The sequence below is a fragment of the Triturus cristatus genome, chromosome 12 (assembly GCF_964204655.1).
Source record: "Triturus cristatus chromosome 12, aTriCri1.1, whole genome shotgun sequence".
Taxonomy (NCBI): domain Eukaryota; kingdom Metazoa; phylum Chordata; class Amphibia; order Caudata; family Salamandridae; genus Triturus; species Triturus cristatus.
Window position 1 is genome coordinate 790,500,838 of NC_140595.1, and position 12,972 is coordinate 790,513,809.

Sequence of the window (12,972 nt, forward strand, 5' to 3'; positions counted from 1 at the left end):
ACGCTTTATGTGTGCATGAGAATGTGACAGTTTGTCTGATTTGCTGACAAGGTGTGTGAGAATTTGGTTCACAATTTGTTGCTTTGAATAATTATGTTGTACATTTGCTGCTTACTACATGGTGTAATTGGTAGTTAAAACATGTAGATTAAAAGTTAAACTTGTAGTTAGCCAGGCATTAGAAGATTTACGTGTATATATGATGTGCTGTTCTCAAAGAGTGTTTTTCCTTGAATTCTATGTGTTGTAGTTCTGTTACACTGCTTTGTCAGGCAGCTACAGAAGCACATATACACTCAGCCACTTACCCAGAAACTAATTGTGCATGCAACAGATTCAAACATACTTGTAGTCACTTCTATATTTCTCTCTTTTCTGTAACACAGGCATTGAGGTGTTTGTTTGTAGCCCCTTACATAGACATTTTGATACTCATAAAGATATTAAAATAGACAGTCACACACCAGCACATTAACTTAAACATCTCATAGCACTGCTATAGGTATACTTGTACACTTTCTTAGATATGTTGGCATATACTGACACAGCATTCTCATTCATATTGAGAAATACACTTTCAAACATGGATGATGCTTGGTAGTACAGGTTTTGTTTGAGCACTTTCACTTGCAGCTTGATTTGTCATGTAAAAGCTGTTGGCAAATCTTAAATCAAAGTTTCAGTATGCACAAGTCACATGCAAGAGATGTAGGTGTGCTATAAAGCATGCTGGTTGGTGCTTAAAAGATGGGAGATGTTCTTTTCAGTTCACTAAGGGCCAGATGTAGGTAAATCTGAAATACCGATTTCTTAATAGTGAATTTTACCGATTCGCTATTAAGAAATCGGTATTTCCTATGTAGGTAAAGATTCGGTAAAAAATACAGAATCCTTAATATTCCTTATTACCGAATCGGTAATTGAGATTCGGTAATAATGAATACCTACCCATTCATTTCTATGGGCTTGGAGGCCCGTAGGAATGAATGTGAAGACATTCACTATTAGCGATTCGGTATTACCGAATCGCTAATAGCTGGAGCACTTTCCAGGGTGTCAGGGTGTCAAAAGGATATCCTGTTGCACCCCTGAAATGTGCATGTGTGCACATGTGGCGCACATACATGCCCTAAGGGCATGAATGTGTGCCACATGGCACTTAACAAAAAACTAAAAAGTGATTTTTTAAAGGAAATCGGTAATTCCCACCAACTTGAAGTTGGTGGTAATTACCGATTTCTTAAGGCTCAAAAGCACTCTTTAATGTGCTTCCTACTTTGCATTTAAGGAACCGGTATTACCGATTCCTTAAATGCAAGAGCAATAAGGAATCAGTATTTACCGATTCCTTATTTACCGATTCCTTACCTACATTAGGAAAGGCTAAATACCGGTCGGTAACGCTGAAATTTACTGAATTTCGGCGTTACCGACTGGTATTTAGCCACCTACATCTGGCCCAAAGTTACTTGTACACTTGCATGTACTTATGTCAAGTACTACATATAGTATGCCATCCCTAAAGCAACTGCAAAAAGAACAATTGATGGACAGAATGCTTTACAATGTCATACATTCACCCCAGTACAGAGAGCTGGGCCTAAATCCATCTGTTTTTCTGCTCCCCATGCCATTCCAGTTTAGACCCGGCCATATACAATTCCTACAGAAACTAACATACATGTTCAGAAAAACATAAAGCCTCTGTTTCAGCTATTGAGACAGCCACAGAAGCATGTATAGTTTCAGTCACTCATCAGAAACTATTAATACATGCAGCAGACTAAAAAATAGTTGTAGTCACACCTATGTAGTTCTGTATTGCCTAAAACAAGCACTTGAATATTTCTGCAGCCATCTGCATACACATTTAGACATCCATAGAGGTATTATAGCAGGCAGTTAAATACTAGCACATTTCCTTAAACATCTCATGGCACTGATAGAGGTGTACTTCTACACTCTCTCAGATATGTAGACAAGTACTGACACAATCTTTTCAACCATGCAGATGAATACTATTTCAAAATGGGTGATGGCTACTAGTGCAGACCCTGTCTGTGAACTGTCACTGCAAGCTTCATGTTATAGGTGATTTTGAAGTGTTGAACCCACGTTTTAGTACACATAACACACTTCTAAGATATGCCATACATATGCCATAACGGATGCTGTTTTGTGCTTGAGATAGACAGATGTCCTTTAGAGTTGAATAAGTTACTTGAGCAATTGCACGCCCCTTTGCGAAGTACAAAATAAAGTATGCACCCCTAAAGCAACTGATGTACATGTTCACACAAGCATAGAAACCCTCTCTGCAATCTAATGAGACAGCTACAGAAGCACATATACATTAAGTCACTTACTAGAAACTACTTATGCCTGCAGTGACCCAAAGGTAGTTGCAGTCACTCATTCATAGCTCTCTATTCCCTTACAGAGGCACTGAAGTATTTGTGTAACCACTTACATACACATTTAGACAGCCATAGAGCAACTAAAACACAGAGGGCCAGATGTACGACCGTTTTATTGCGGTCGCAGAGGGGTTTCAGAAACCTTTGCGACCACAAAAAATGAGTTGGCCATGTACTATTCCTATTTTGCGAGTTGAAAATTATTTGCGACTTGCAAAATAGGAATAGCGAGTCGCTATTATTACGGGGCGTTCCTAGGGCGTACCTTCCTAATAGCGAGTCCTCCAGGAATGTATGACTCTTTTGCGTCGCAGTTTACTACCCTTCTCAGAAGGGTGGTAAAGCACTCGCAAACAGGAAGGGGCCCCCAGGAGACCCCTTCCTCTTTGTGAATGCAGGGGTAATTATTTTTTAAGAGCAGGCAGTGGTCCAAGGGACCACTACCTGCCCTTAAAAAATGAAACGGAAACATTTCATTTTCTCTTTTTTAAATGCATACCGGGCTGCATTTAAAAAAAAATAGCTTTATTATCCCAGCAGGCCACCATCCCAGTGAGGCTGGCCATTCCCAACGGGCTGGCAAATTGCGAGTGGCTCATAAATATTGATGAGCCTCGCATTTTGCGACCCCATTGGGAATTGCTAACAGTGTCTCTGATACTGTTGTACGTTGGATTTAGCGCCTCGCAATTTGCGCCTCGCAATTTGTCGCAAATTGCGAGGCACTAAATCCAATGGTCGTACATCTGGCCCATAGTCACATATCAGCACATTTACACCTTTTTATTTTTGGGTGTGTTGGTGGATGAAGTTTATTTGGAAATAACCGAAACCCAACACTCGGTACACCATCATAAATGTTAAATAATACAGATCAAATTTCATTTGTTTTAAAACGTATTCCCCCCAGGTCCTCATTAGTAACACGGACGGGCAGCTTGGAATCAGTTTGATCCTTAAAACACAAAAACAGAACTCAAACCAGTTATCAGGACACTTCAGCAATCTTGAGAATCAAATTGTTACATCCAAGGGATTCTCAATACTTTCACAATGACACCCCCACAGTGTAGCTATAGCTAGAAGAGATTTAAAGTAGTATATATATGTATGCAGCATGGGGATCCTGAAAGGGAGAGGATTTGGGATAAATTGAGAAACATAGGTGAAACTAATTTTCAAGTATGACAAAATGATCTTTATAAATAAAACATGAAGTGGAGGAAAAACAATTACAGTTCTATTTCATATCTATACATAAAGTACTTGAATGGCAAAAATGGGTTGGAAAATTGCACATGGATAAGAAGGCCCATGCCAGACACTAGACCAGAGAGCCCACCCAATTGAATAGTTATGCACAAACATGGTCACTAACATACATTACGCATTTACAAGAGATAAACTACCATATTGAGATGACTGTACATATTGGAGATAAAACCACGAGCTTCTGTTTCACTGGACGGTGTGTTGTCATACTGTGTGGACTGATTTTTATCCAGACTCATGGTTTTCCCTTATTTTGTTGAAAGGAGCAAAGCCACAATAAGTCTGTAGAGACCCAGGACCTCTGCAAAGTTGAGAATCAGAAGCATTCTGACAAATAACCGGGGCTGCTGCACCATCCCTCGCACACCAGCATCTCCAACAATGCCAATGGCAAAGCCAGCTGCCAATCCACTCAGGCCTACACTTAAGCCAGCTCCCAGCTGAAGGAAGCTCTTAAATAATGTGATTCTTTCAGTGAGAGAGTTTGCCATGAGGACTGTGACCACTAGACCATAAATGGCAATGATACCAGCCATGACAGCAGGGATAATCAACTTCATGATCCACTCCTGGCCTCATGACAGACATGGCTGCAATCCCCGTGCCACTCTTTACTGTGCAATAAGCTGCTCCCAGGGTGCTGAACATCATGGCGGAGGAAGCACCCATAACAGAGAAAAAAGAGGCATTGTCTGGAGAGGCCATGGCTGGGGGCGTGAACTGGGTATACTGCGGCCCTTTTATAATCTCTATGCCGCTCTTACTGGTTCTGTCCGCCTGTCATACTGCCTACATAAACATCTCATGGCGCTCATACAGGTGTACTGCTACACTCACTTACTTATGTAGGAAAGTACTGAACCAACCTTCTGAACCATGCAGAGAAATACTATGTGAATCATTGGTGATGGCTACTAGTGCAGACCCTGTCTGTGTATTCTTACTCCAAGCTTCACTTGGCACGTTGTAGGTCTTTCTCAAGTATCAACCCCATGTTTTAGTGCACATAATACACTTCTAAGATATATTGTAGGTATGCAATAAAAGATGATGTTTTGTGCTTAGAATATTGAAATATTTCCTTTTCAGTTGAACAAGTTACTTGTGCACTTGCAGGCCTCTATGCCAAGTACTACATTGAGTATGCCATCCCTAAAACAATTGCCAAATGCATAAAGCCTGTTTTTCAGTTACAGAGACAGCTACAGAAGCACTTACATATTCAGTCACTCACTAGAAACTATTTATGTATACAGCAAACTCAAAGGTAATTGGAGTGACACCTACATAGCTCTCTTTTGCCTAACACAGGTACTGAGGTATTTGTGCAGCCACTTACATATACATTTAGAAAGCCATTGAAGCAGTTACATACCAGCACAGTTGCTTAAAGATCTCATGCCACTGATAGAGGTGTACTCCTACAATCTCAGATATGTATTCAAGTACTGATACAACCTTCTCAACCATCTGCATAAATAGTCCTCCCAACATGGGTGATAGCTACAAGTGCAAACCTGTCTGTGCACTCTGACTGCAAGCTTCACTTGGCATGTTATAGGTCTTTCTCAGGTGTCAAATCTACTCATAAACTCATGCACCCAGTCACTGACCTACTCAGACACTCATGCACCTAGTCAGACATCTACACAAACAGTCAGAGATTAATTCAGACAGTTATGCACCCACTCACACACCCTGTGAGACACTTATGCAGGTAGTCCCAGACCCACTCAGACACACACACACACACACACACACACACACACACACACACACACACAGTCACACACCCATTGAGACACTCCCTGAGGCACACTTGCACTCACTCACTCACTCCTTTTCAAAGGTTGCAGGTAGGAAATAGAATGTTTTTTAAACATAGAAATTTACACAAAAACCAAGGTTACAGAGATGTTATAGTTAGGGAATGGAATTTAAAAAACCTTAGAAATACACTGAAAAAAACAAAGAATACAGAGATGTTAAAGTTAGGAAATAGAGTTGAATAAACCTTAGAAATTCACTGAAAAATCCAAAAGTTACAAGGGCGTTATATTTAGGTTCACATTTTACTCATACAAAACCAGCGAAATTCAGCAGTTATAGTTACCTAAACTAACTATAACTTACGCCCTGCAATGTACTGCTTATGACCTCACATATCACATATTACATCACTCATGACAAGGTCAGTGACATCACTGATGATATCTCAAATTACATCACCGATGATGTCATCTAGTGAGTGTGAGTGTTTTCTAAAAGGTAGAGTGTTAAAGATGTATACTAAGATAATACAAAACTTAAATAAGTATAGTTTGTGTACCACTAAAGAGTAATACTATTTGTAAAACATATTATGTGATTGGCTGTGTGACTGTGTGTATCCATGTGTAAGTAGGTATCTAAGTGAATCTATGGGTGTGTGGGAAGTTGTATGAATGAGTGGCTGTATCAGTGAGTGACAGTGTGTGTGACTGTGTGGGCGAGTCAGTAGGTGTTTCAGTGGTATATGGGTGAATACGTAGGTATGTGAGAGGCTGTATAGGTGACTTAAGTGGTGTTTGAGTGGCTGTATGGGTGAGTGAGTGAGTAGGTACATAAGTGGGGTATGGATGAGTGAGTGGGTGTGTGAGTGACTGAATGGGCGAGTGAGTGAATGTGATAGTGGCTGTATGGGTGAGTGTGTACTTGTGTCAGTGACTGTCTAGTTGAGTGAGTACAGGTGACTGACTCAGTGTGCGGGTGGCTGAAGTGGTATATGAGTGGGTATGTTAGTGTCTATGTCTGTATGGCTGGATGTTTGAGTGGCTGTATTGGTCAGTGAGTGTGTGCATGAGTGGCTGTATAGGTGAGTTAGTGATTATATGAGTGGCTGTATGAGTGAGTAGATATGTGAGTGGTTCTATGAATCAGTGAGTGGGTGTGTGAGCACTTGTATGAGTCTGTGAATTGGTTTGTGAGTGGGAGTGGGAGTGGGTGTGTGGGATATTGTATAAGGGTGTGAATGGGTGTGTGAGTGGTTTTGTGGATGATGTCATCAGTGACGCCATTTGAGATATCATCAGTGATGTCACTGACCATGTCATGAGTGATGTAATATGTGTGGTCATAAGCAGTGCACTGCAGGGGCATAAGTTACAGTTAGCTCAGGTAACTGCAATGGCTGAATTTCATTGGTTTTCTATAAGTGAAATGTGAGCCTAAATATATCCCTTTAATCTTTGTCTTTTCAGTGAATACATATATATATCCATTTTACCTACTGGCAGTCACCAGTAGGTAGTTATAGTAAGAACCTAGTTTCAATAGGAAAAGCATTTTTTGTTTTGCCAATAACTTAGGCGCCATTTGATGAATCATCATTTTTTACACACTATTTTGCCTCTTATTTCAACTGCTATCTTTAAAGTTTCAGGGTGATCTGTCAAGCAGGGGCCAAGAAAACAGGGGGTCCCAAAACGCATTTCCCCAATGCAATTCCACATAGTGATTTTAGAAACGGCTACAGCCCGAACCACTGAACGGAATTACACCACATTTTGCAGAAAGGTAGATATTGATCCAGAGAAGTGCCATGTCTGATTTGGTCTAAATCTGTTCAGTAGTTTTAGAGATATATCCCAAATCCAAAATTTGTATCTATAGGGACACAGATCCTCCAAGGATCTGACAGTCACAGTGCTGAAAGGTGATTGGCTGCCAACACTTTAAGCAGGATGTGTTGGCAGCCATCTTGAGAATCACCTTCAGCCGAAGCCCATTAAAAATCATTTAAAAATAAGAAAAGGGGCAGGGTAGGAATACCTTTACCACTTAGGCCTCTTGGGGGGGGGAGCTCTTCCTGGGGCCAAAAAGCCTTTTTTTATAAACATTTTTGGTGGGAGTCACGCTGGATCCATGACTCCTGCAAAAAAAAAAAAAGAAGTGTAGGCTCCTGTGCTTCTGTAGTATTTAGCCCTTGGGTTGGAGAGGTCCTGGGGGCATGCAGGATTTTAAAAATATGCGGGCGTGCCTGCGCAGCTCTCCCCAGGGAAAATGTTTATAGCTCCCGCTACCCTCGGAGGTAGCTGTTTGCGTTTGCTTCGTGGGAGCTGCAAGCACCTACCAAGCAAAAGCAAACATAACTCGTCTTTCTGCAAGCCAGAGCTGCCAAACAGTTCCTGCTAGCAGAAAGTGTAGTTTTCATCTATTTCCTTGCACACACATATGCGTGCAGGGAAACAGATGAAAACACTAAGGGGCATATTATCAAGAACGGAGTTAAAATTATTGCCGCTTTAGCGGCAGGAAACTGCCGCTAAAGCGGCGATAATGGGCTCGATAATATGCCCTTGAGAATTCCAATAGAAGCCTATGTTCTGGTGTGAAATCATTGCCTGGATACCCACACACTGCATCACAGGTTAAATACAGAACACCACATCACCTCCCTTCTAATAAACAAATTAATAAAGAAAAAAAGATAAATACATATGCAGAAAATGTAGGTCACAGTCTAGCAAATGCAATATTGTAACCAGATTGGAATTTTTCTTGTACGAAGTGATCTAGTGACCTTCTCTTGTGCAACATGTGCATGCGTGACATCATCCCCATTATATTGACACTTAGCAATCCTATTCAAGTTCCAAATTCTGTGGTCGTTGGTTTTCCCAGCATTCGTCTAGGTTTAATAGGTTTCTAAGAATGCTGTGAAAACCATGTCCGGGACTGCTTTTAAATAAAGCAGTTAGTTTTTCTTTTAAATGCAGCCTGTTTCCCTTAAAGGAAATCCGGATGTATTTCAAAAATAAAAATGAAACTTTTCAGTTTCATTTTTTAAGGGCAGGCAGTGGACCCTGGGACCACTGCCTGCCCCTAAAAAATATTTTAGAGCCACTCACGAAGGGGAAGGGGTCCCCTGGGACCCCTTCCCATTTGCAAGTGAATTAGCACCCTTCTGTGAAGGGTGGTAAACTGTAATTGTTTTGCAATTGTGGTTGTAAAACAATAATACATAGCTTCAGGAGTCGCTATTAGGAAGGGACGCCCTTGTAACGCCCCTTCCTAATAGCGAGTCGCTAATCCTATTTTGCGAGTCGCAAATTGATTTGCTACTCGCAAAATAGGATTAGTACATGGGCCACACATTTTTTGCAGTCGCAAACGGGTCTAAAACCCATTTGCTCTGGCAAAAAACATTAGTACATCTGGCTCCCAGTGCTCAAAAAGTTATCCACTACCAAGAGGTAAATTGTACCCCATTGTCTAACAACAGTGACAAAGTAAAACCTTCACGTTCAAAAAGTTCTTCCAAAAATTCAATAACCACCTCTGATTCAACAGAATTGACCACCTTGATTTCTGGCTATCGGGAAAACATATCAAGATACATTGACACATACCGGTTCTGAGAATTTTATTCCACAGGGTCTAAAATGTCAACAGCAATATCCGAGCACGGACCACTGGCCTGCTCCCTTAACACCATTGGTTATGCCCTTCACTTTAAAATTATGTCACTGCACAAGCATTCCGTACAATTCCAAACTACTCTCTCTATGTGCATATCCATGGCCGGCCACCAATAAGCTTCCCTAATTCGTTCTTTTGTCTTGGCACTACCCATATGACTGGCATGGGCATTACTTCTCAATTTTTCCCTCGAACTATAATGGGAAACCAATTTGCTGCCCCACATGAGAAGATCATCAGCAACGGCTAACTCTTCTCTGACCTGCCAATATCCTTTTAGTTCGCCTTCGCAATCTTTCTTCTCACACCAGCTACCTAGAATTATTGTCATGACCTTTTGTATCACCTCATCATTAGCTAAACCCTCTCCATTCACCCTCAGAGAATAATCCCTCACTAATCAAACATACATTGATCTCCTCCTCACATTCTTCACCACCAAACCACTCACCTTCCTCAGACACATCACACTCACTAACACCTAGTCTTGATAGACAGTCGGCCAAGATATTATTGGAGCCAGGAAAATAAGAAACATCAAAATCCTATTCCTGCAATGCTGATCCAGCGGTGTACCAACAACAGATACTCTACTACCATATACTCACCTGGGCCCATATACACACACAGTTTTTTGGGTAGACCGCTGAAATGGTTTTACGTTTTTTCCACAATATTTAGGATTAGTCTAAAATACCTCTATTCACTTTAACTAACCCTTCACGGATCAAAAAGTTCTTTCATCTGGTCGATGGACCATTAGTTGAACTAGTTGATGGTGATAATGACATAAAACTAACTTACTTACAATTTAATTATAATGAAATAACCAGAGACTCCTTAAAGATTTTAAAAATGTATCTAAATTTTAGAGCATGTGAACCACTTCAAAAATACAGCACAGTCACCGTCATTCATAGGAGAGAAAATTCAATTGATTAAACATCAAACACATACTTCGGACTCATGCAATGATCAATGCTCAGAAAAGGAGAGAACAGAGAGAAAAGATCATTTGCAAATAACGAAAAATAATAATTACCAGGAATGGTGTGAAAGACCGGCCCCCTGGCCAAGGAGCTGGTAAGGGTCCCCGGGGTAGATCAGGTGACAAGACTTCAGGACAGGAATCAGGACAGGATAGTTACCTCTCTAAGATACTGACGATTGCGCCGCACCCCTCTCTGACACTCTCTTCCTCCTCGAGATTCTAACGCGATCTTCTGATCTAACCCAATTAAATTAGGATAGAAAGTTCAGCTTCAGGCTCTGCAATCGATTCTTCATCAGAATCTCACAGCATCTCTCCTAGCATCATCATCTCCCGCTACACCGGCAACATCCCAAGCTCTGCAGCATTCAGCAAATCTTCATCCTCTTCTCCAGCATTTGTGATAACTAACTAACTAACTAAAGCTATCTCAATTATACCTTTTGTTTTGGATGTTCCACCCATTAATGTTTCAATATTGTAAAAATACGTACTATGATTAGTCAGGCAAGGGGGAAGCTCCATTACACCATGCTTACATGACATTAAATTCTATTCAAATATTATTGGCAAACCTCTCCCCTTATTTTTATTCATAACTTTTAGTTTACACACATATTCACATTTCATTTGACACATTTTATGGCAATCTGTATGCAAGTCCACATTGTTGAACTTTTTACCATCCGTTCCCAGGGTAAAGCACGTTGCGACCTGAGCTTCCATTCAACCTCTATGTCATCATTCCGAGTTAACTTTCAGTGGACATGCGCAGTTGTCACATGAGTCAGCTTACTTCAGTTATACATAAGAGGCCGAAATGCGCACTAGTAATAAAGTCAGGAAGACAAATAAAGTGGTCACACTGTATACCACCCACCTCTACTCTTGTCCCCTTTACTTATTAATATTTTTCCTGCATTAGCATTAGTAAAATAGCTTGTTTTCGTTTCAGCTAAGCAGATGCCATGCACGTGAGTCTTCAAGACGCCATGTTAGTAGCTTCTGCTCATGCGCAAGAATTTTCCCTCCAAGCATTACTCGTCATACTACTTAGATGTTGACGCAGTAAAGATTTCCCGTTTAAAGCCGTTTTAGTCCTTCGTTCATGTTATTCACATTAGTAAACACATAAGCAAGCTTCACTAACCCGTGTATTCATGTGGTGCGCATTAGTTTTACACAAAACAATTGTAATAACTTGTTAATGAGGTAAAGGAGCGGATTGCTTTCGAGCCAGTCTTTTTTCTACGAGTCCTTGCTCCATCAATCCCCTCTCTGATGGCATGTTTGAGCCATCACAAAATTATCCATCCCAAACCAGATGCCAACTTTTAGCACGTCTCATTCTCCTCTTTTGCTTTCTCATTTTCATCTTTGTTTTCTAAATTGCTCATCTTTTTGTATATCCTCCCTTTCATTTCCTCCATCTGGATTTCCTCGTAATCCCTCTTTCTTTTCTTTCCTTTCCTATTAAATTCATATTTTGTCCCTTTTTCTTTGTTTCTGCAACATTTGCACCAAATCATTATTGTTAAAACTATTACTGTTATTCCAACTACTGGAAGAATTATTTGACCTAAAATACTTTTCCCTAAATCATAAACCAAGTCTCGATTGAAGAAATACTTTTTGATAGTCTCTCCTATACACTGTCAACCTCCAGTGGTGTCAAATTTTCATGTAATCTTGTAATATTCTTTATATACCCTCTGATTTCCTTACTTTTATCAAGTATGTAAGTACAACAATGTTGCACTTTCAGCATTCTACAGACTCCGCCCTCTTTTGCTAATAAGATATCAAGCGCAAGTCAATTTTGTAAAAACATAGACCTAATCGCAACCATCTCTGTATTAATCATCAAGTAACCCCCAGCAGTATTAGTCGAGAGATGATCAATTACTGTCGACAATTTACAAATTCTGTGTGAATTCAGAATGACTCCCACTGAAGGTATCAATGCACCAAATATATCACCTACTATTTCTGAAAAACTAGCTCTCTTTCTTCGTGTTAGTCCATTAGTGTTTTCATTGTTTCCAGTGATACTTTTTACATGATACATTTTCGGAAATACTATCCCAAAGTAGCAGCTTCCGTACCACTGTGCAGGTAACTTATAGTAAGCATTATTCCCACACACGTAGTAAACCCCAGGAAATACTGGCTCAGTTCCCCTTTTTAGTCCCCAACCTCCCACAATTAGGAAGTTATGTTCACATTCACTGGAACCAATAAATACGATATTACAATCTGTCTTTAATCTATGGAGGCAGGTTTTCCCTTCACAAAGTCTAGGGACATCGCAGCTGTATAAATTCCCTCTTTCTCAGCCCATGGTGGTACATGAGTTTTCTGTTCAGCAGCCTTCTTTTGGAAATCCTGTCTCCTTTCCTCAGCTAATTCAAAACCACTTTCTCTTCTTCACGTAACATACATGTTAAATTATTCTTGTGTGCTTTTACTATATCTATTGATTTCTTTGTTAAAAATAATTCACCCATGAACTGTGCATCTTGACTACTAAGTACTGGATTAATATTCTTTTTAATAGTAAGTTCTGTAAATACTACATCTAAGTTTGAAGGAAAATACTGAACATTTTCCGGTTTTATAGAACAGACATGCTAAAACACTACATGCTATACCATATGTTAAAGGTAAATGATGATATGTAACTCCCTCTTACACTGACGCTGGTAATTTCATACAGACATAACAATCACTAATCTCCATTGTATTTACATACTGCAATAACAATTTTGTGAAAACATTTAAAGACGTATCATTATCTAATACTGTGTGATGTAAATCTGTCTCATCTGCTGC

General features: G+C 40.1%; 1 pseudogene; it reads right to left on the reverse strand.

Moving 5' to 3' along the window:
- Positions 1–3,937: 3,937 nt before the first annotated feature.
- Positions 3,938–10,909, reverse strand: LOC146782858 (V-type proton ATPase 16 kDa proteolipid subunit c-like; annotated as a pseudogene).
- Between the last annotated feature and the right edge of the window lie 2,063 nt (positions 10,910–12,972).